We start from the raw sequence: 20284 nt of genomic DNA, 5'->3' as shown, positions 1-20284 counted from the left end.
TCAGCAGACGGGTAGGAGTACAAGAAGCTTCCTTGTGTTCAGTATCAGCAACTCCTGCTTAATTTGCATTTGAGGGAGTTTTTTCCATAGCGTATTCATTTGCCAGTGAGTTAATGTGTCCCTGTATAATCAGATAAGAATGGAATAGAATTACTAATGATAAGAGGAGGTGGAACAAGGGCATGCCAGTAGAGCAGCCTTTCCTTCGCCCACCTAATCTGAATAGACCATAATTTCAGCTATCTCAAGTTTGGTTTGGTCTTATTTCTTTTCCCAAGGTAGGAGTAGAGGTATTTTTTTTTTTTCTCTCAAATCTGAGTTTAGAAAATTAAATGCTGTGGATTGGCTATGACAGCTACTACCTCATTCTGTGAAGCTGGAGTTAAAGAATAAAGCACTCTAGCTTGCAGCTAGGCAAACACATCTCTTACCTTCTAAATCCAATCCAAGAGCCAATTAATTAAAGCAGAGTAAAAAAAAAAATATTCTCTGTGAAGCACGAAGGGAAAAAAAAAAAAGAAGAAACACAGCAGAAAAATTCTGCTCCCAGTGCAACATACCCTTAATGTGTGCAAGTCAATAGTCATAATTGCATTAGAGTAAATGCAAATGTCATAAACCTTTAGGGTTGTAATGTGCCGCTCATGAGGCAGGTCTGCACAGCGAAGGAGGGAGGACTTCCAAACAGCTTTGTCAGCTGGTATTGGGCCTCCGGGGCTCAGAAAGCAGGTTGTGCGCAGCAGTGCGTGGGGTGGGCTGCCCTGCCAGAGATGTTGGTGTTGGAGAGGTGGGGCCTGGGCCTCACCCCGGAGGTGAGGGCTTCTGTTGCGACCAAGGACCGTGCTTCGGGCTGTTTAGCAAGGCGCTTCTGGGGCCTTCTTTAATATTTGGTAAGGGGCACAGTGACGAGCGAAAAGCTGCAACACCAAGCTGCAGCGTTGTTGAACATCGCACAAAAAACCCCATGGATTTACCACGAGTAAATTCATCTCTTCTGGTGTCCCCGGGACAAAGCAGCAGCACAAACACCCTGGAGTTTTGTGTTGTGTTATTACTTCTGAGCTTCTGTAACTCGACATAGATTATCCCTTTTAGCTGAAATACTTTGCAATGTAGATGAAGCCACTTTTGAATCAGAGAGACAGGTGTTAATGGCCAAGATGTAGGAGGCCCCATTTTAAACTCGTGTATGATGTCATTTCACTTGGCTTCACTCAGCTTCTAATTTGGTTTTGTCTGAGCAAATTCTCACTGAACTGAGTGAGCTACACCCTTTAAACATGATAGCTAATATACGAAGCAGATACTTCATATGCTTATTAATTCTGCGTAACAAACTCCATAGTGATTTTTCACATAAAACTGGCAGCATGTATGCCATGACACACGGGAAGGGGAAGGGGAAGGGGAAGGGGAAGGGGAAGGGGAAGGGGAAGGGGAAGGGGAAGGGGAAGGGGAAGGGGAAGGGGAAGGGGAAGGGGAAGGGGAAGGGGAGGGGGAAGGGGAAGGGAGGGGAGGGGGAATGTGAGGGGTGGGAAGGGAAGGGAAGGGAAGGGAAGGGAAGGGAAGGGAAGGGAAGGGAAGGGAAGGGAAGGGAAGGGAAGGGAAGGGAAGGGAAGGGAAGGGAAGGGAAGGGAAGGGAAGGGAAGGGAAGGGAAGGGAAGGGAAGGGAAGGGAAGGGAAGGGAAGGGAAGGGAAGGGAAGGGAAGGGAAGGGAAGGGAAGGGAAGGGAAGCTATTAACACAGTATCTCAATAGGTCTGTTATGGTCTTTAAACCTTTAACCTTTAAGTTTCTAAATATGTTTTATGTGGCAAACCTTAAATAGTTCCTGCAGCCTAAAGCTTTCCTGCGGATTTCGCTTTGGCCCCTTAAAAATGTACATATACATTTCCTGTTTGCATATCATCTGCTCAGCAGGACAAATAAGCCAACTATAAACTACTCTGCCTAAGTAACATAAACTACACAACCTTGCACTGGCCTTTGCAAATGGTTTGGACCAATGATGTGTTTAATTGGGAATTTAATGGGTGAAAGAGATGCCCCCGTGCTTTTCCAATCCACAATTAATGTTCTTATGCTTTTACTTCCAGAAAACTCTACTGACTTTGAGGAAGACACACTTTGGACAAAAAAAAAAAAAAAAAGTAGCAGTGCAACAACCTCACGCCATCTTCACTGCTGAAAACCAGTGGAATTTGCACCACCATAGAGCAAGCAGATCAAGCTGTAAAACAAGGCAAGTAACTATGGTGTTCACTGAAAGAGAGTCCCCAAAAGAAGCACCAGATCCTTGAGAGATCTTTCAGCCACTGTCACTGAAACTAAACTTTGTGACTGATAATGCTGTTGAAGAGCATTGAAGAATACTTGATCTTATCATCTCATTCAAGCAATACAGCCCAAGAATCACCCTAAAGATTACAACAGACTAGTCCTTTCTGAAGAAAGCCTGTTTGATGCTACCAAGTTCAGTATTTATAGTTCTCTTTCTTCTAAATTCTCTTTTCTTAGTAACATAGTTGAGAAAAATATATAGCTATCTAATCTGAATAGGTTTTTATATTTTGTCCATCACTGTAGTGCTTGAACACTTAGCACTGTCTTGGCAACTGTAGCAGTATCTGTCTACATACAGAATTATGGGACACCTTGTTTATATAAGAATATCCTTCAGAAATCACCCTCAGAATTCAGATTCTATCCAAAAATTCTAGCTTTGATTACCTCTAAAGTCAGAATATAATTAGCAAACTACTGAGAAGATGCTACATGCAAGAAAGGTGAATGTATTGAGATCCAGCATAGCAGCAAAACACAGTGCAAGAGGGCTCCTCCCATGGAAACTGGAGCACATCTCAGGGGTTGTTTGATGCAGAGATGTCAAGCTAAGGAAATGTAGCACCTGAGGCAGATACTCATACAGGAGGAGCAATCCAAGTTGGATGCTTATTCTGTCTAAAACAGAGAGATACAAGCTATGGACAGCGTGTTCAGATCACAGAGAGATCAGAAGGAAAAGGTTTGGCTTCAATGGCAACCTGCTGCGCAGAGATTCTACTTTTCCATTGGTTTCTATTGGTGCAATTGCAACTCACAGAAAAAAAAAAAAGGCATGATCTGACTGTGCCCACACTAGAATGACAATGATTAATTGCTAATTCTTCATCCCCTTATGGAGTTTATTTATGGTAGGCAACTGGTAAAGTGGAAAGAACTACATGCCTCTGATTTTTAAATACCATTTTGTTCCCTCTGTACTGAAGATTCGTTTCAAGCACAATACATCATTCAGTGAATCACTGAACTTACAAGAATCTGAGGCCCGCACAAAATTTTCCAAAAATAGGTGCAACTAGCTTTCTTATTTCAACTTTCCCACAGTCCTTTAAGGGATTGGTGTTGCCCTTCAGGTACCCAGACAATGTCTGGGAATGTCCGTGATCTTTAAAATACAAAAATTCCAGCTCCACTGTATTTGTATGAAAGCCAATTTTGTATTTTTCCCTAAGCCATAGAAAATGTTAAAATGTGTAAGGCATAACGATGGTCAGAATTAGAGCCCTTACTGCATTATGAATAGATATTAAGATATACCACAGCGATTGTCATACATAAATAAGACCAAGAAGCCTGTGGTTTTAAAGATCTTCAAGTGGATATTTGCATAATAATGGTTGTGAAGGAGTAGGTGTGTTCTGCTACGCAAACCTCTGTAAGTCACTTGTTTCTGCAATTGGCAACAGCTTTTTGCAAAATGTTATAGGAATGTCTTATAAAGTTGTTGCCATCTAGCCAGAAAAATAATATCCAGATTTTAAGAAGGATTTATTCATTCACATAACTAGACACTGAAGCCGTAAATGGCTGTGCCATGCTTTATGTTTCCATTGTTCCCAAAGCTGCTACATATGTTTGTCGCAGTGGCCCTTTCCAGTGGTTAGTGCTGGTCAAATCTGACTTTTTTTAACTGAAAGGGGAATAATTATTTTTCTGTAAATAGCCCCCTAAGCTATGGTCCCGAGTTCGTGGGATTATAAGCCTATGTTTAGGATCTATCTTATCCAGTCTCTTCTCTAAACTCCAGCAACAACGTAAAGGCAATATTCAAGACACACAACCTTAAGAAAAGTTACAGCGAAGCCTTTGAAGGGCAGAGATTTTGCTTCAGCAACAACAAAGATGAATATTCATCCCTGCCTGTTGATAGGCCACCAGAAGATGTCTAATAAAGTTCACAGACCTTAACTTTCATGGAGAAAAGCTACAGACTGTCAAAGTAGATGCTCTCTAGAAACAGGGTGATCGGAAATGATCGAAAGGCATGGGACATGGTTTCTGTGCATGCACAGCAAGACGGCAGGACCAGACTTCCAGTACATGGGCTGCTTTCCATTGCTTTGTGAAGGCAGCTGATCACTGCTGCCCAGGCAGCTCCAGGGACACCTGCGGGGTTGCAGAGCAGCTTTGTAGGGAATGTGCAATTGATACAACGTGCCTGGTGTAGAGTTTCCTGCAATGGTTGTTGGAGCCTCTGTGAACAGAGACCTGCAGCTCCAGGGGCTCCTGCTCTGAGAGGACAGTGAACACCAGGAGCAAGAGTGAGAAGCACTGAGAAACAGATTCGTTATCCTTGTTGATTGTTTTGGTCAATTCTTACTGAGTTGTGAAAAACAGACAAAGCGATCACCTTTATGCTTTTGAAATCTATGTGGTGATGACAAGCATACATAAATTCTGCCAACATAATTCATTTCCCTTTTTATGCTTTAGTGCTTCATAGCGACCTACAAAAAAGTCCAAAAAGCAATAGGGAAAATAGTGTGCAGAAGAGGGAGATGGTCTTAGTAAACAGGTGTTGAAATATCTGTTCTTTTTTTCTGGAGGTTTTTGTCAAACAACTGCAAATCAAAATCACATTATTTGATTACAATGTCTTGTATATCATTTTGTGTAATCGTTCCTATTGTATTCCTTTAGCAGCACAGAATACATGTCAATTACCATTTGCAGGTTTGGAGATGTATATATTTGTTACGTCTTTACTGAAAGGCTTGAAAATAAAAGCATTTTCATTTAGCTTATTAACATTATGTAAATGGCAACATAACTAGCCTTGATTTGCTGCCACTACCTTGGAAATATTTAAACATTATTATTACTTAGCTCAACATTCCAGTTTTATCTCTGAAATTAATGCTGTTAGGCTCAATTTATGCTTGTCAACAAATAATGATCATAGATGTGAGCTGGTTCATAATCCAGAGGTACTAGGTTACAATGTGTTGCCATGGAAACTGTGTTTTATTGCATTTTCTCTACTTAATTTAAGACATTTGACAATCATAGCAACTGTTTGCCTGTCTTCTCATATCATAAAAAATCAAAAATACAAACAACCAATCGGGGACATTCATACAGTTCTTGGACCTCACTATAAAAATAAAAAAGAAATTACAACCTTATATTTAATGGGGACCTTTTGTGAATAGTTTATCTCACAGAATGTCTAGGAGTGTTGGAAAATTCAATCAGCGGTTAGTCATCGAATGGACCTGTCTTGCCTGTGGTTCATTTTGTTTATTGCATCATATATCTTTTATGATCACTGGGACTTTAGCCTGAAACAGCATTTTCTTTAACAAGAGCCATGTTTCCTCTAACATTGTTTATTGCATCTGAAACATTACTCTTTGAAACCACGGTACATTTTCAATTGAGCAAAGGTCTGTAACGGAATACAGCATGTCTGTGTTTATTCAGGATCCTGAGTAAAAAATATCCCAGTTCATGTAACATTAATCACTTTGCCAGTGTTCAGCTGAGGTCATTGCCACATTCCTAGCAGTATTAAGCCGAGTCAAGATTAATCACGTACATTAAACCCTGCAAGGAAAGCACGTGAAGCGGATCTGAAATTAGACATTTGGTGAAGGACTAAGGGAGCACTGTAACAAAATATGTTAGCAGTGCTGTAGCAAGCTTTCAGAATGATATGAGATTTTTCCTACTATGTTGTTGTCAGCTCATCTATATTTAAGGCTTTGTTGTCGTCTCCTTCATTTAACCCATTTTTTAGAAGTTTTAAATAAAACCACTAAAAACCTTTCTACACTGTAAAACTGATTTTTCCCCTTTTTTTCTTATTCATTTATTTTTAAAACGCATTAATGTATTCTTACATAACTCAAATTAGGCTTCCTGGAATTTTAAAAAAACAGGTGATAAAATTCTGCAATATTTTAAGACAGAAAAGTTAATAATCAAAGAGTATTTAAAATCAGTTATCCTTTCATACTTTCTCTATGTGCACATACATTAGTACCATAATGCTTCATATTTCATGCTGATGTTGCTGCAAGTGTAAAAGATGCATTTTACACTACACCACTATGTTCTACATGGTAGACTGTAACAATTGCTTTGTCCATTCTTGTAAACTTCCATTAAACGTTTGTTTGTTTTTATTATGTTACACTATCATGAAAGGATAATTGAAGCACAAATAATTCCTACTGAAAACCCCAAGGAGAAAAACCTATGGTGACATGAGGTTTACAGTCAGGTATCTCTGTCTTGAGAATATATTGAAGTATCAAAAATACTAGATTCATGTTTTTTTTAAAAAAAATAGGAAGCTAGGCAATTCAGCAGCAGGAATAGAAACTAAACTGCTGAACTATAAAATTAAAGCAGGTAGATTAACATTATTCTGCCATTCTGCAATGGCCTAAAAATGGCCTACAATATTAAATGCTCTCTTCTTCAATGATAATAGACTTTTTTTTTTCATACTGCCAGCATCCAAAATCTGGGCTTGCCCTAACTGTATGTGTATAAGGTTGTGGCCTTATACAGCTCTACAGAGTCACAGAAGTAAATAAAACACGCTCTCACACAGTCGTCTCATCAGAGGACAAAAAAGGCTCCTTGCTGGGGCTGGAGGGGCTGAGCATTGAAGGCAATCCTTCTCTCCTTGGAAAGTCCTGTACTCCCTACCTGACTTCTGTGATGTGCAGGAGGGATATCGCCATCTCAAAGCCCTCGACGGGTATAGAAGTATATATTCTATAGAAGGTATATATTCTATAGAAGTGGCATCTCACCTTGATAAAGACCCTCATCCTGAAAAGGACGCCTAGCACCAAACTCTACAAGCTTTAGGAGAATCATGATGTTTTTGAATAGGTTCTGGACACTATGAAGTTTTTTATCTCCTTTCCCGATGAACTTTCACTGAGCAAGAGTGGGCTTTTTGCAGTAGACCAGCGCAGAAAGCAGTGAGAAAGCCTAATGCTTCCCTGCACTTAGAAAAGAATGTTCCTCTTGCGGATCATCAGAGGCATTAGTCACAGCTGAAGGCGGGAGATGCTTCTAGTAGCAATGAAATTTATGAGACATCTGTTTCGTGTGTGTTTTCCACAACTTTATGCCAAACTGACGTCTGGAAACAATTTTTATTCAGATCTGATTGGCATGTACTCTTGATGTTCCTCTATAGAATTAGTCTTTTTCCAGTGGTTGTCTGGGAGGTTTCTCTAACAAGTTCCCCTCTGCTACAGAGGCTTAGAACATCGGGGGGAAAAAAAGGTCTGCTGCCTTCCTGGGACGTACTATAGGTGTGGCTTTCGTTGTTTGGATATATGTCTCATATTTGCTGTAGGACTTGGGAATGAATTCTGCAGCCTACGATGTTTCAGTAGTATGTATAATACATATTCTGTGAACCCCCTAAAATACTTACTGCGTAGTTTTCTGCAACAGCAGGGATTTGAACTTCTTGTACATTTTCTTTTGTAAGGGAACTAATGTTCCCTTACAAAATGGCTAGGAGTCCAATGATTTTGACTGTGCTCTTAGTTCTGCCACAGACTTCATGCGTGACACTTCAACTTGCACTTGTCCATACTACCTGTCTACCTACCAGTTTTTCTACTAGATGTCTCTGTCACATTTGGGCTTCTGACGTGTATTCTGAAGGGGTATTTATGAGAAATAAACCACACCTCCTTGGGTTTTTTCAACTCTTTGTGGAAGATAAGACGTAAAAAAACTCAAAAAAAGAAAAAGTTTTGGTCCCTCTTTTCTGTCTTTGAGAATATTTTCTTCCAAAAACTCCATTAATCCAAGTTTAAAGTCAACTGACAGGGCCTTATGTGCCTGCAGTATTTCAAACTGTATGTGCAACATTGCCCCTGGAGATCAGAGTTTATCACTGGCTTTATCTGAAATGAAATTGCACCAGTACCTGTCCCATTGGCTTTAGGTGATGCCATGGTATTATGCTGGGTTGGTAGTATTACTGCAGTTATAAAGTTCCACCACCATAACAACCTGACAATGTTTTTCTGAGTCCTTTTTTATTATTATTATTTGATTGATTGATTGATTGACTGATTGGATGACTGATATCCTTTTATAGATTTGGAATTAATAGTCACTCTATACCAGTCTTAGGAGCAGGGATGCCTCTTAAAGATATTCCTCCGTGCTCAATTTTAGAGCTGAAGAGACAAAGCAAATGTGTCATGAATGTCACTAAAAAGTTCTGGTTTTGTTCAATTCACAGTGAAGAATAAGATTGTTGAAATCCTCTGTGAAAAAATAAGAATCTGTGCTCCATGTGTGCCAGTGAATGCATCCCAGCTGATGCACTGAAGGCCAACAGAGATACGGCACAAAGCAGTCCCCATGGACGAATCTGAGGCAGGAATGCAATGCTTTAACAAATAAGTAGCCTGCCCAGAAGACAGGGAAGATGCCAGTAGGCAACGTGGCAAGAAATCAGGTGACTTTGTATCAGGTTCCTTCTATTTGAAAGAAGTCATACAGAGATTTTCTTAGGATTTCTAAAATCACTCAATGAATTTCACTCAACATGAAAATACACAGACCAAGACAAGAAACAGTAACTCTTGCAATTATTTCCTTACTCCCGATTTCTTACCATTTTGGAACATTCTTCTGTAGTCAATGGCCTGGCCCAGAATATTCCGTGTGACTCTTCCAAACCATTTGTCTTCCAAACCATTTACTGCCTTCAGCTCAGCTCATCATCTATTGCATATGTTGATCTAACAGCCAAACCTCTCTGCTCTGCTATGAAAGCAGGTTTATTTCTTCCCCTCATTTGCCTAGGATTTCCCATGCGTCTCTGTGAGTCTCTGTTCCAACACCTTGATTTCTTTGCTCTTTTTTTTTTTTTTTTTTCAGTGAGGAAGTTACTGCATACTGTTGTGAATTTATAGCACAGTCATTCTTCTGCCCTAAATCCCTCTCAACGCGGATGCTCTAAGGACAGAGGCAGATCATTTCTTTTTACTGCAGCCGTGCCAGAGGAAGGGATTTCTATCTCTAGGTACCAAAAGTTTTTACCTGTTCCTATGAATGAGGTGCCTTCATGAGTATGTCTTAGTCTGCTCCTGGCAAAATGAACAGGATTGGTTTATGTTTAAAACATATTTTTTGACAATTCAGCTGGCACACGTGGTGATGGCAGCTGGGACAGCGGTCCGAGAAGAGGCAGGTCTCTGTCCTTACAAGCATAGTTAGATGAAATGGCATAACCCAATTTCATGGTTTGCTGTGACTAAAAGGGGTGGCTCTGCTCTGTTCAGCTCTCAATTTCCTCTCCCTTGCTCCCACCTAATCTACACGCTGCCGGTGACCCCTTTAGAGGTGACACAACTGCCCCTCTGACTGCAGAGTGAGCTGATTCAGCTCACTGAGCCAGCAGCAAACTAACCCCACAAAACAGTCAACAGTTTTTTTGTTGGCTGAACAAACTCCACTGACTCACTGAGGGGTCAAATGAGTGCCAGAGCCGTGCAATGGAGAGGATGAGACCACACAGCTTGAAAGGCTGGAGAAAAAGTGGGAAAACAGGGCCTGAAGAATGGGACTGCCCCTTTTGGCAGCTGTTAGAGCAGCTCAAGTGTCTGGCTGAGCTGCGCCCTCACCGTGCACAAAGGATGCCCATGTGAGAAAGAGCGCCGTAGTTAGTGTGCTGTAAAGTCACACCCCTGCATACTTTGCAGTAACTTCACTTGATCCATAAGTCTTTTGTTCTGTGTTTGTTCTCCAAATTCCCTCCCTGCAGGCAGGTAAGGGAAGTAGCTTCAGCTAATCTCCTTAGCATACCTATTGTCTGGCTAAAGTACAGTCATTATGTTCAACAAGCCTCCATTGTAACCAGTCTGGGAGAGAGAAGACACAATCCATGTGAGTTGGATACCCATTTGCCAGGGCATTCAGAAGTACTGCAAACACGCAAGCTCGCCGCACCAGCCAGAACTCCTAAATCTCACCCATTCACCCCATCGCTTCATTATGTCAAGAGTTTAAATTACTAGACGTTGATTAGGTGGGAGAAAGATTTGCCAGAAAACAACTTCTTCTGGCTCAATGCACACACGTCGCACAGGCAGAACATGTCGGGCCCCTTATCTAATTAATTCTGTAATTAACAGACATTGCCCAGTTTTGGAGACATCAGCCTTTTTGTGAGTACAAGTAACGCCAGTGACTGGGCCAGAAAATGTGGTTTTGAATTAAATTTTCAGTGACCAGTTTTGACCTTATTCCCTCTAGTATTTAGCAAGAATATTCTACTAGAATAAACGGGTTAACAACAATAGACGCAGCTTCAGGATGTGACTATTAGGCTGTAAACCACCACTTCAGGCAGACTAGAGTTATTTTCTAAGTCTATTGTGACTTGTTTATCACTGTACTCCCATGCCTCTTCCCAGAAGTTACTAAACTTCACCTCTTCCAGTAAGAGCTCCCTCTAACTCATTTCTGCCTAAGTGGGTTCAACTACGTAAACGGGGGGGGGGGGGAATAGTTTTGCTAATTTGTCTCGTTCTGACTGGAATGGTCCAGGGAGTCCTCAGGTCAGAAAGAATATGATGTACTATCCCCAGGCAGATGATGGGCAGAGCCACTTCCACTGCCGCAGCAATTTGCAGAGATAATGTCTATCTCTACCACTCCAGTCTCCCAGGGAGGTAACCAGTGATGTCTTCAGAGTAAGAAACTTTTAAGGAGCAATTAGATATATATTGGACAAGCCATTAAAACATCATTTCATTTTAATGATTTGTATCTGCAAGAGGATGTAAATTAGTGATGGCTTATCAAACTTTATAGTTGAAGTTATTAAAAAAAAAACCTCTGAATGTTATGATTTTAAAAAACTGTATATACATTTGGATATACATATACTCACGCACATGCGTATACATTACTGCAGGAAGAGCTAAAATCAGTTTGGGGGGTTTTGTCTCTCATAAAAGAAATGGCTCACACATGTTGTCCAGCTTGAAAGTTTCCAAGAGAGCTGATTGCCAGCAATTATTTTATATTTTATGGTGCATTCTTTCACTCTATATTTGGTTTTGTTCATATGGAGTGCTCAGTGCAATACAAAGGTTTGTAGAGGGTTGGAATTCCTAGATCCCTCCTGAAAGCTTGTTATTAACAGAGGCTGCTTAAAAGTACTTTCCATAGCTGCTGGCTGCTCCTGAAATGCATAACAACGAGCTTTCTTGCTGGGGGGGGGGGCAGGATTTAAAAAGACAAAAAAAAAAAAAGGAGAGGACACTAATTTTCCTCATTCTGAGTAGGAGGTATAATGTCTTTATAAAGTAATAATTAAAAGAAAAACAATTACTGGTGCCTTATCTGAACCTTGCAGCTGTACTTCCCCCTTTTGCACTAGCAGTGTGTGTTCTAAGGTTATGAAAAACCATGAAAATTGCATCTTAAGAGGAGTTTTATTCTTTTTCCTAGGATTTGATTGAAACAGACAGCTACATTTTGTGTATATATAATTAGGCAGTAAAATAGGCTTTGAAGGCAGATTTCTGTTTAGTATGTGAGTCACACGCACAACAGTCTTTCATTCAGCAACCAAAGACTGATCTTTTTAATGCCTCAACTCGCTCAACATGTTTTCTGAATGCTACATATTGCAGGAAAGGAAAAAAAAAAAAAAAAAAAAAGGGGAGAGAAGGAAAAAAAAAAAAACAAACAGCTTTTAAGCCATATTTCTGTCTTTCTTTCTGTTTTTCCTCGTTTCCCCAAATGAAAAACAATCTGAAAAGCCAATCTAGCTAGTCTGTGGTGATTTAACCTTATGACAAACTGATTTTTATCGTCTTTCTTTCCAGATTGTTGTCCAGGGCAGCACTGAATGCTGCACCAGCTCTAGGCGTATCTAATCCCTCTCATAAAAGGCCATTGTGGTAGTAAAACTGAGACCAATGGCTTTTTCATTCTCCACCTCTCAGCTCTCCAAAGTAATGGCAATGGGGTCTCCTCTTCATGTTTTTCTTTTCAGATGCATAGTTTCTCCTTTTAATAAGGCTAAAATAGAGAGAAATAAAAGGAACACAATCACATTTTCCTCAAAGCTCTTTCTATAGATACCTTCTGGAGAACTGAACTTAGGAACAATTATCTGCAATCTGAGTTGTTGTGACACTGCGTGTGAATACAGCTATGTATCCTTGGAAGTTTCTGATCATTATGAAGTATGTGAACATGTTAAAATGTTGCGCGGATAAAACTTAGGGCTTCATATTTTCTGCTTAGGGTCACACACTGGCATTCTTCCCCACCCCGAAGTCTATGGAGCTAAGGATGAGATAAGGCAACACTGGCACAATTCTCACACCTACTCCTTGCAAAACAACCACGTAGAAGCCATTGTCCACTTATTTTGTGCACTTACAAATGCATTCTTGTCAACAATATTTTCCCCAGAAGACAAATTATAACCCCTTTTTTTTTTACAAAGAACAAGTAAAAAGAGTACACAACAGATATCCCCCTGAAAAAGTGCACTTTCCTTTTTTTTTTTTTTTCCAAAAGCCTTGACCTCAGTGCTAAATCTTTTCATCAATAATATGCTAATGGATTATATTTCAGAACTAGTTCACCAGTTTGAACAGCAGTACAAGAGAAAGTTGGTCTGCATTCGATTACAGATTTTTATTTGACCTCAGAGGAATGCTTTTAACTGGCAAAATACAGAGTGCTAGATAAAAAGATTTACAGCTAGAAATAGTTCTTACAAATTCATTTCTCCAAATAAAAACACTGCATTTTAATACTTCTTATTAATATCATTGTACTTACAGATATCTTTTATCATCACCATAGAATCATAGAATGGTTTAGGTTGGAAAGGACCTTGAAAATCATCGGGTTCCAACCCCCCTGCCATAGGCAGGGAAACCATTAAAATTAAAACTCAGCAACACTGTTTAAAAGCTATAAAAATGCTTTGGGCAGAATTTTAACACAAGTGTTTTAATTCTGAGGGCATTACATTTGCGCATTTATAGAAATGCAAAATAAAAAAGCAAAATTTTATAATAAAAATCTATAATCTATTCCTAAATTTCAAATCTGGAGAGAAAGGGAATGGAGTATGGAGTATTCCAGAGTATGGAATAATTCATAAGTATTCTTGTCTTTTAAGTACAATTTGGAAATCGTCTGTTGGGCGTTCTTAATGAATATGAGCTCGAATACACTCTGTAGAAGAAGCGATCCTCACAGCATTTCTTCTGGGTTCTTTTCTGTGGGAAGATGGTTGAAAAATTGGCACTTCTGGCTCTAGGACACCACAGAAAACCATAGGCTCCAGAAAGATCCCCGAGCATCTCCTAAGGACTCAAGACTTCTTTAACCAGAATTATGAAATGTGCACCAGGTCTTTTATCACATCCCCATGACTGTTCAGGGAAGACAAAAAGTCAGCTGCGGTCCCCCTTACAGGGTTTGAAAGCACCGAGCCTCTTCACATAAGGCAGATAAAGCTGAGACCTGTGTGTGACTCCTTGGACTGTCTTTCTTTTCCCTAGCCCCAGAGAAGAGAGCAGTTTCAGTCACTGGAAGGTCTGCTTTAATAGTAGTTATTTGCAATACACATGTCTAAATCTAATGCAGATGTTCTTAATCACTTTACACTTGATCTCAATGTGCTTAACAAAAACAGTCCTCAGGGCACCCTGTAAGGTAAGCAATCACTGTTATGCGAAATTACAAGTGAGGAAGCAGAAGCATTGTGATGAGAAGACCGACAGGTTTCAAAGTCCAAATTGTGCAGAGGCTCACCAGCTAAGCAGATCACCTCTACCGTGTGTCTGAGACATGCCACTGCTGTAGAAGAGAGACATAAGTGATGCACTCGGTTTAGCTACAGTATTATTTTCTGCTCTAATAATAAGAATGATCAATCAGTGATGATGACGTGTGTTTTTTTCTTGTATCACAGCTGTGGTGTGTAAAACCAACTAAGTTTCATGGCCCCTGCTGTGGTACAACTCCTAGACGTTGAACCAAGGAGCATAACGAGACTATTGGAGTGTTGCACACAGAGCACATACAGACAGAGTAAGACATCACCAAAATAGTTTTGAATATTGTATAAAATTTTCTGGATTCTCAGGTGATTTATTGCCTTTTGTGGGAAATTCTCACATTAAATTTTTGTGTGACTTGAGACTGCCAGACTTCCAAATCTATGCATTCCTCAGAGGTTTTTTCTTGACATTTTCTTCTTTATTTATCAGGTTTCTTCCCTTTCTAAATTAAACTTTTGCAATCATATCTATGCAGAAAATATCTAAAGGCTGGATGGGTCTTCTCCTCAAACATCAAGAACGCAGTTCTGCAATGTTTGAGGTAGCTCCACAGAGAATATCGGCCTTGAAAGTGAATAATGTCTCATCTGATCCAGGCTCCCCTTCCACTGAAAAACCTAGCTGCATTATTTTTGGCTGAGGAATTGGAGATGTTTTTACAGCCACTCATTGTTTTAGTTACCATTTCAAGGCAAGATGGCCAAGTCACAGAGAGAAGTACCATGAACTTCCCAAGGTCAAATAGTAACTGTGAGAAAGCTGAGAACAGACCACCCAACTCCCCATCCTCTGCACTAATGACATCATTCCTCCCCTTTTGTATTTACACTGTCCTCTTTTCTGTCCCCCTCTCTTGGTGTCAACCCCCCTTTCTCCTTCTTTCCTACTGTCTTGATCTCTGTCTCCTCACACTTCTTTTCCAACAGGTCTTCTTGTGCAGTTGAGGGTACAAAGCTCTCTCTGTGTTTCTCTCCTCCTGCCCCAGTACAGCAAAAAGAGTAACAAGGACAGGCAGGAAAGCAAGAGGCCACAGTTGTCTGCCCTGGTACATATAGAGAAGTTCTTAAGGATACTCCCTGCACTCGTAGCTCCCGTGGCCCACTTACTTCATTTGTTAAAATGCCTCTTGGCCTGATTATCAAGATCTCAGGCGTTCATCTTGTCCCAGAACATTTATTTTCTCCTTCCACACCTCTGCGGTTTTTAAATCTACCAGACGTCAACTCCCAAACACATTCTGATAACTTCTTTGGTGAGTTTTCAGGGTCATTCCTCTTCCAGCTCCTTTCTGTCAAAAACGTAGCAGCACGTTTCCTCATTCCTCCCCTGGGGATGATATACCTAACCTTGGCTTCAAAAACTTTCACAGATTCATTCCTCACTTCACCAGCCAACACACACTTTGCCTCTTAGTCATCGTTATCTTATTCCTGGTATGTAGGAATCTAATCCCATTGCTGGCCTATTCCTTCTGCTCATCCAGAATCATGATTCTTGCTTTCCTTTCACATTGGACAACAAATACCTCTCACCTGTGCTTCTGCCACAGCCTCCTTACATCTAACTGGCTACTTTTCTACAAATTCCATTTCACAACTCATCTTCCCAGTCCCTGGCCTATGACTCCTAGCCTTCTCTCTGACAAAACAATCCAATCCTAGTCCCTAAGCCTCAGTTTTGTTTCTCTATGTTCATGTGTTCTCTCTGAAAACCTGAAGTATGGCACCCAGCCAATGGCCTTTTGTACATTTTTCACCTTTCATGTGGATGCTGCCCGACTGAAATACTGAATCTGCATCCATCATTTCTATTACAAATTTGTCCTGATTTGAGGTAAAACAGAACCGCTTTTGCTCAGTGACTTTACTTCTTAGCTGGGCCTCTTCTAACTACTGAAATTAACAGCATATTGTGCAGACACTGTTCGCTCTCAGAGTGATGAGACCTATGTTGATGATGCCCAGGCATGGTATGCAGAGAGGCTCTTGCTTAGACTTAGGGCTGTAACACCCAAGGGCAGATAACGTGGTTATTTGCCCCGTTGGAGGGTGGGAAGAGGAAAAGCGCAGAGGGGTCACACCTGCGGGGAGGAGCGGACAAGGCAGGTGACCCAAAATTGCTCAACAGGGTATTCCATCCCATCTGCCTCATGCTCAGTAGAAAAGCTGAGGGATCAAAGGGTCAGCCCTCTTTCTTCAATGGCCGACATCTGAGGAGGACTCTCTCTGTTCATCTGCCTTTGATCCCCATCCTGAATGCAGATCTAGAATCCAGTTCCCATCCATCACTGCGTCCAGCCTGGGACTTCCCCAGTGCCAGTTGGTGATGTGATTGTCATCCTGGGAGCCTGATATGGTTTTGTATATATTTTATCATTTCTCTTTTTTTATTATTATTATAAATATTTCATTAAAGTAGTTTAGTTCCTTCTAAACTCATAAGTCTCTCTCTTCTCTCTCTCTCTCCTGCCTCAGTCATTCCACCTGAGTGGCCAATCCAGCCAAAACTGGGCTATCTTGTATGAAAGTAGCTGTAAAAAATACACTATGTAATAGAGTATTAAGGCATACAACAGGCTATAACAGATTTTAGCATGTATTGCCTGCTTCCTATTGAACACAGTCTATTAAGCAAGAAATACATGTTTTTAATATTATCTGACTGTTTACGCAATGCACTACACAAATTAATAAGCTGTTGTTTAAATTGAGGAGAAATCGAGTATCTATACAGTGAACTGAAGGCTATGTTCACGTCTGAGTAAAAGGTTTGTAGTTCAAATTCTATAGCAGAACTTCACAGCACTATTAAGTTACGAAATGGAAAAGACTTACTAGGTCATTTAGTCCATTCTAATGCCAGAATGGAGTCATTCTCCACAGTATTTATTTTTAGTGCCTTTTCAGCCTAATTTTCAAGTCCTAGGCAATGGGACTTAAGAACTTCCTTTGGGACACTATTTATTTCACTGATTAGCATATTTCACCGTTAGGATTTTTTTTTTAAATCTTCAACTATTGTTTTTCTTTTGTGTGTGTGTGTGTGCATGTGTTTTTTTAACCCCAGTGTTGTCTTGTAGTTAGAATTTTAGCCAGTTTTGTTGTCATTAAAGTTAGTTAGGCCTGTTAACTATTTGCATTAGCTGAACTTCTGATACAGGGTCTTGTGTACGACCATTTTGTTATATACTTGGCCAGATGGTCAGCCTTGGAAATGTTTCTTCACAAGTACCGGAGATATTAGTAGAGGAACTCTTTGAGACATTTTCATGGATAATGAGGATTCTATCCTCAAGTCATATGAGAAAGAACACCTAATCAAGGAAAGCAAGTATTGTTGTCGTTCTTTGAAGTGAAACATCCTGGAGCATACAAGCATAGGAACCTTGAAGATGTGATGAATCTACCATGTTTTGAAAGGTCTAGCCAACTTGGCAGAAAAGTGAAAATTTTGAGTGTCTTAAGCTGAATTACTTTCACTATGATACTAAAAATCACACCCATAGGTCAAGACCCTTGCCCAGGCGGAGACCCGTCCCTTGCGCAGGCTCAGTGACTGAAGAGAATGACACAGCAAACATTGTAATCGTATGTAAATTACTAAACAATCATTGTAACTGGGAGTGTACTACCTTGTAACTTTCATGCATAAATATGATGAGGAAATGAGCATGGGACGTGCATGATTTGTGGAAATACTCCACCGGGCACCCTGGCCAGAATAAAGCAGTGTCTCCTCTCTAAACACAGTCTCTGTGTTTTGGGAAAATTGGGACTTAGACCTCTTTTTCAGGTAACACCTATGCTCTTAGAAAGATAGTTTCTATCCTGTCTACCTCTTATACTCTCCCCCTACCCCCAGATAAATACACACACACACAGAGTCTTTCTGAAATCATTCCCTCCAGGTGCCAGTTGCCAGGCCATTTTGGTTGCTCCTCTATAAATGCCACAGGGGTACCTTGTTTCCATGTATAACCTGTATTTGTGTGCTGAAACATCAGAGACACTGACCGTTACACTAAATAACAAACTGAGGCTCCTTGTGAATGTGCAGATAAATGCAAAAGAGTCTACGGAGTGTTCTAAAGAAGAAGAAAACATTGTTAGCACTGCCTCTTTCAAAAGAAGAAAAAAAAAGTAGCATCTAACATAAGTAGGTGCCAAGTGTATAATGACTCCTCTGTATGTTTGTATCACCAGTTCCCACACTCCAGTCTATGGATCACTGGCAGTCTGCAATGCTGCAATAAATTACCCGCAACAAACCCGCAGAGCCAGTGGTTTGTGCACCACCAATTAAAAGTTTGTCCATAAGACTGTGTGATAGAATGTGATAAATTCTGAGAGTTCTATGGGTGTGCGAATCCAAAATTTTCGGATCAGTAAGACAATTTCCAATGTACTGCTTTCAAACCTGCTGCGGGAAACCCTTTGTGCACAAAAAGTTGTATACGAGAGAAATGCCACTCAGTTGTTTACCTAATCAATCTGGCAAACAAGACCTGAAGAAAGATTTTTGTCCTCTCTTTAGTGCACAGTTGAAGGAAAAAGAACGATAATCTTTATAGACGTGCTGTGTGGAATACAGAGATTGCACATACGCGTACCCCTGATCCTGCAACACGAAGCGCAGGAACAAAGAGAAGAGGTCGTCTCAGGGAAGGTAATTAAGGCTCCGCTGTAAATGACGGTGCGACTACGTGGCATTTTCAGTCAGTAATAAAGTTAACACCGATAATCTTAAAAGTTCCTCCTGGTAGCGGGACTGGGGCATCGGCAAGAACTGGGGGGGGGGGAGGGGGACGGACGGGGACACACGTTCCCGCAGTCACCCGTGAATAAGTTCTTGATGTGGCCTTTATTTCCCCGGACACAGGTGCCCCGGGATTGCGGGGAGACGGGAACGGAGGGGGTGGGGGTGGCAGCCCGCTGCCCCTTCCCGACCCCCCCCCCCCACTCCGCGGCCAGCGCCGTCCTGCCCAGCCGGGCGCGCCCCCGCCCGGCCTCAGCCAATGAGAGGCCAGAAAAGCGTTTTCTAGAGCGCTGATTGGTCGCTGCCCGCTCGGCGGCTGGGGCAGCCCGGCGGCCGCCGGGGGGAGCGGGGTGGCGGGCAGAGCGGTGGCCGCCGCTGCCCCGGGGGGCTCCCGCCCGACCCAGGCGGCTCAGTTTTGTCTGCAGGCTGCTCCGGGAGAAAGGAATTGGAGCGCTTCCTTATAACAAACGTGTTTGGGTTTTTTTTGTTTGTTTGTTGTTTTTTGGGTTTGTTTTTTTTTTTTCCCCCCAAACTGCCCGGGAGTGTAGAGAGCCGCGCGTTCCTTTCGCAAAAAATAGACGTTTGGCGGCAATTTTTCTTAGCGTGTGTGATGCATGTGTCAGGCAAGATTAAAAAAAAAAGGGGGGGGGGGAAGGGAGGGGCGGGGAGTGTGGATGGGGATCTCTTTGGGATTATTAGCGCTCTGCAGCTGCATCAATTAAAACCGGATTTCCTATTTTAGACAAACATCACTAATTTATTGGCCTTCTGTCTGTCTTGTAAAAAACGTACGCGCATACAAAGTTGTAATTTAATTTGGCGAACAGGCTGAAATTAAGGCGAAAAAAGCCACTAAATCACACAGCATGCGCTGGCCTCTTTTTGGAATGGGGACATTCCCAACTTGACAAGACAATGTGAGTTAAGGGGTCTTTTTGCAGCCACTGGGAATCGGCTGCTGCAGATGCACCCATGGGCCTGCGAGTGGTCTTGCTGTAATTTCTGCCACAAAAATAGGTAAACAAAACCCTGCTTCGGTAATCGTGCGGCACGTTGGGCAGGCTCCTTCCCTGTATAGTCACAGACAAAAGTTAGGAGGGGGAGGGGCGAGAGGGGAGGCTCCCTTCTGAATTTCGTGACCAGGGGAGGTTTGTGAGGATATTTTACCCATCAATTGGCGGCTGTGGTTGGAGAAACGGCTCTTCCACGGACCGTTGCTTTCAGAAATTAAAATGATGGTGTAATGCAGATAAAGCAGAGGCATTTTTGCAATCTCTCCCAGTGACTGTTCCTTGGCTAGTTAACAGACCATCTATTCAGAAGCAATTTTCTTTGGGCTGAAATTATGTGCTGACCATAGCAGATCACTTC

This window comes from Vanellus vanellus, assembly GCF_965231255.1.
Source record: "Vanellus vanellus genome assembly, chromosome: Z".
Classification (NCBI taxonomy): domain Eukaryota; kingdom Metazoa; phylum Chordata; class Aves; order Charadriiformes; family Charadriidae; genus Vanellus; species Vanellus vanellus.
The sequence above is the reverse complement of the archived record's forward strand: the minus strand, read 5'-3'. Positions refer to the sequence as shown.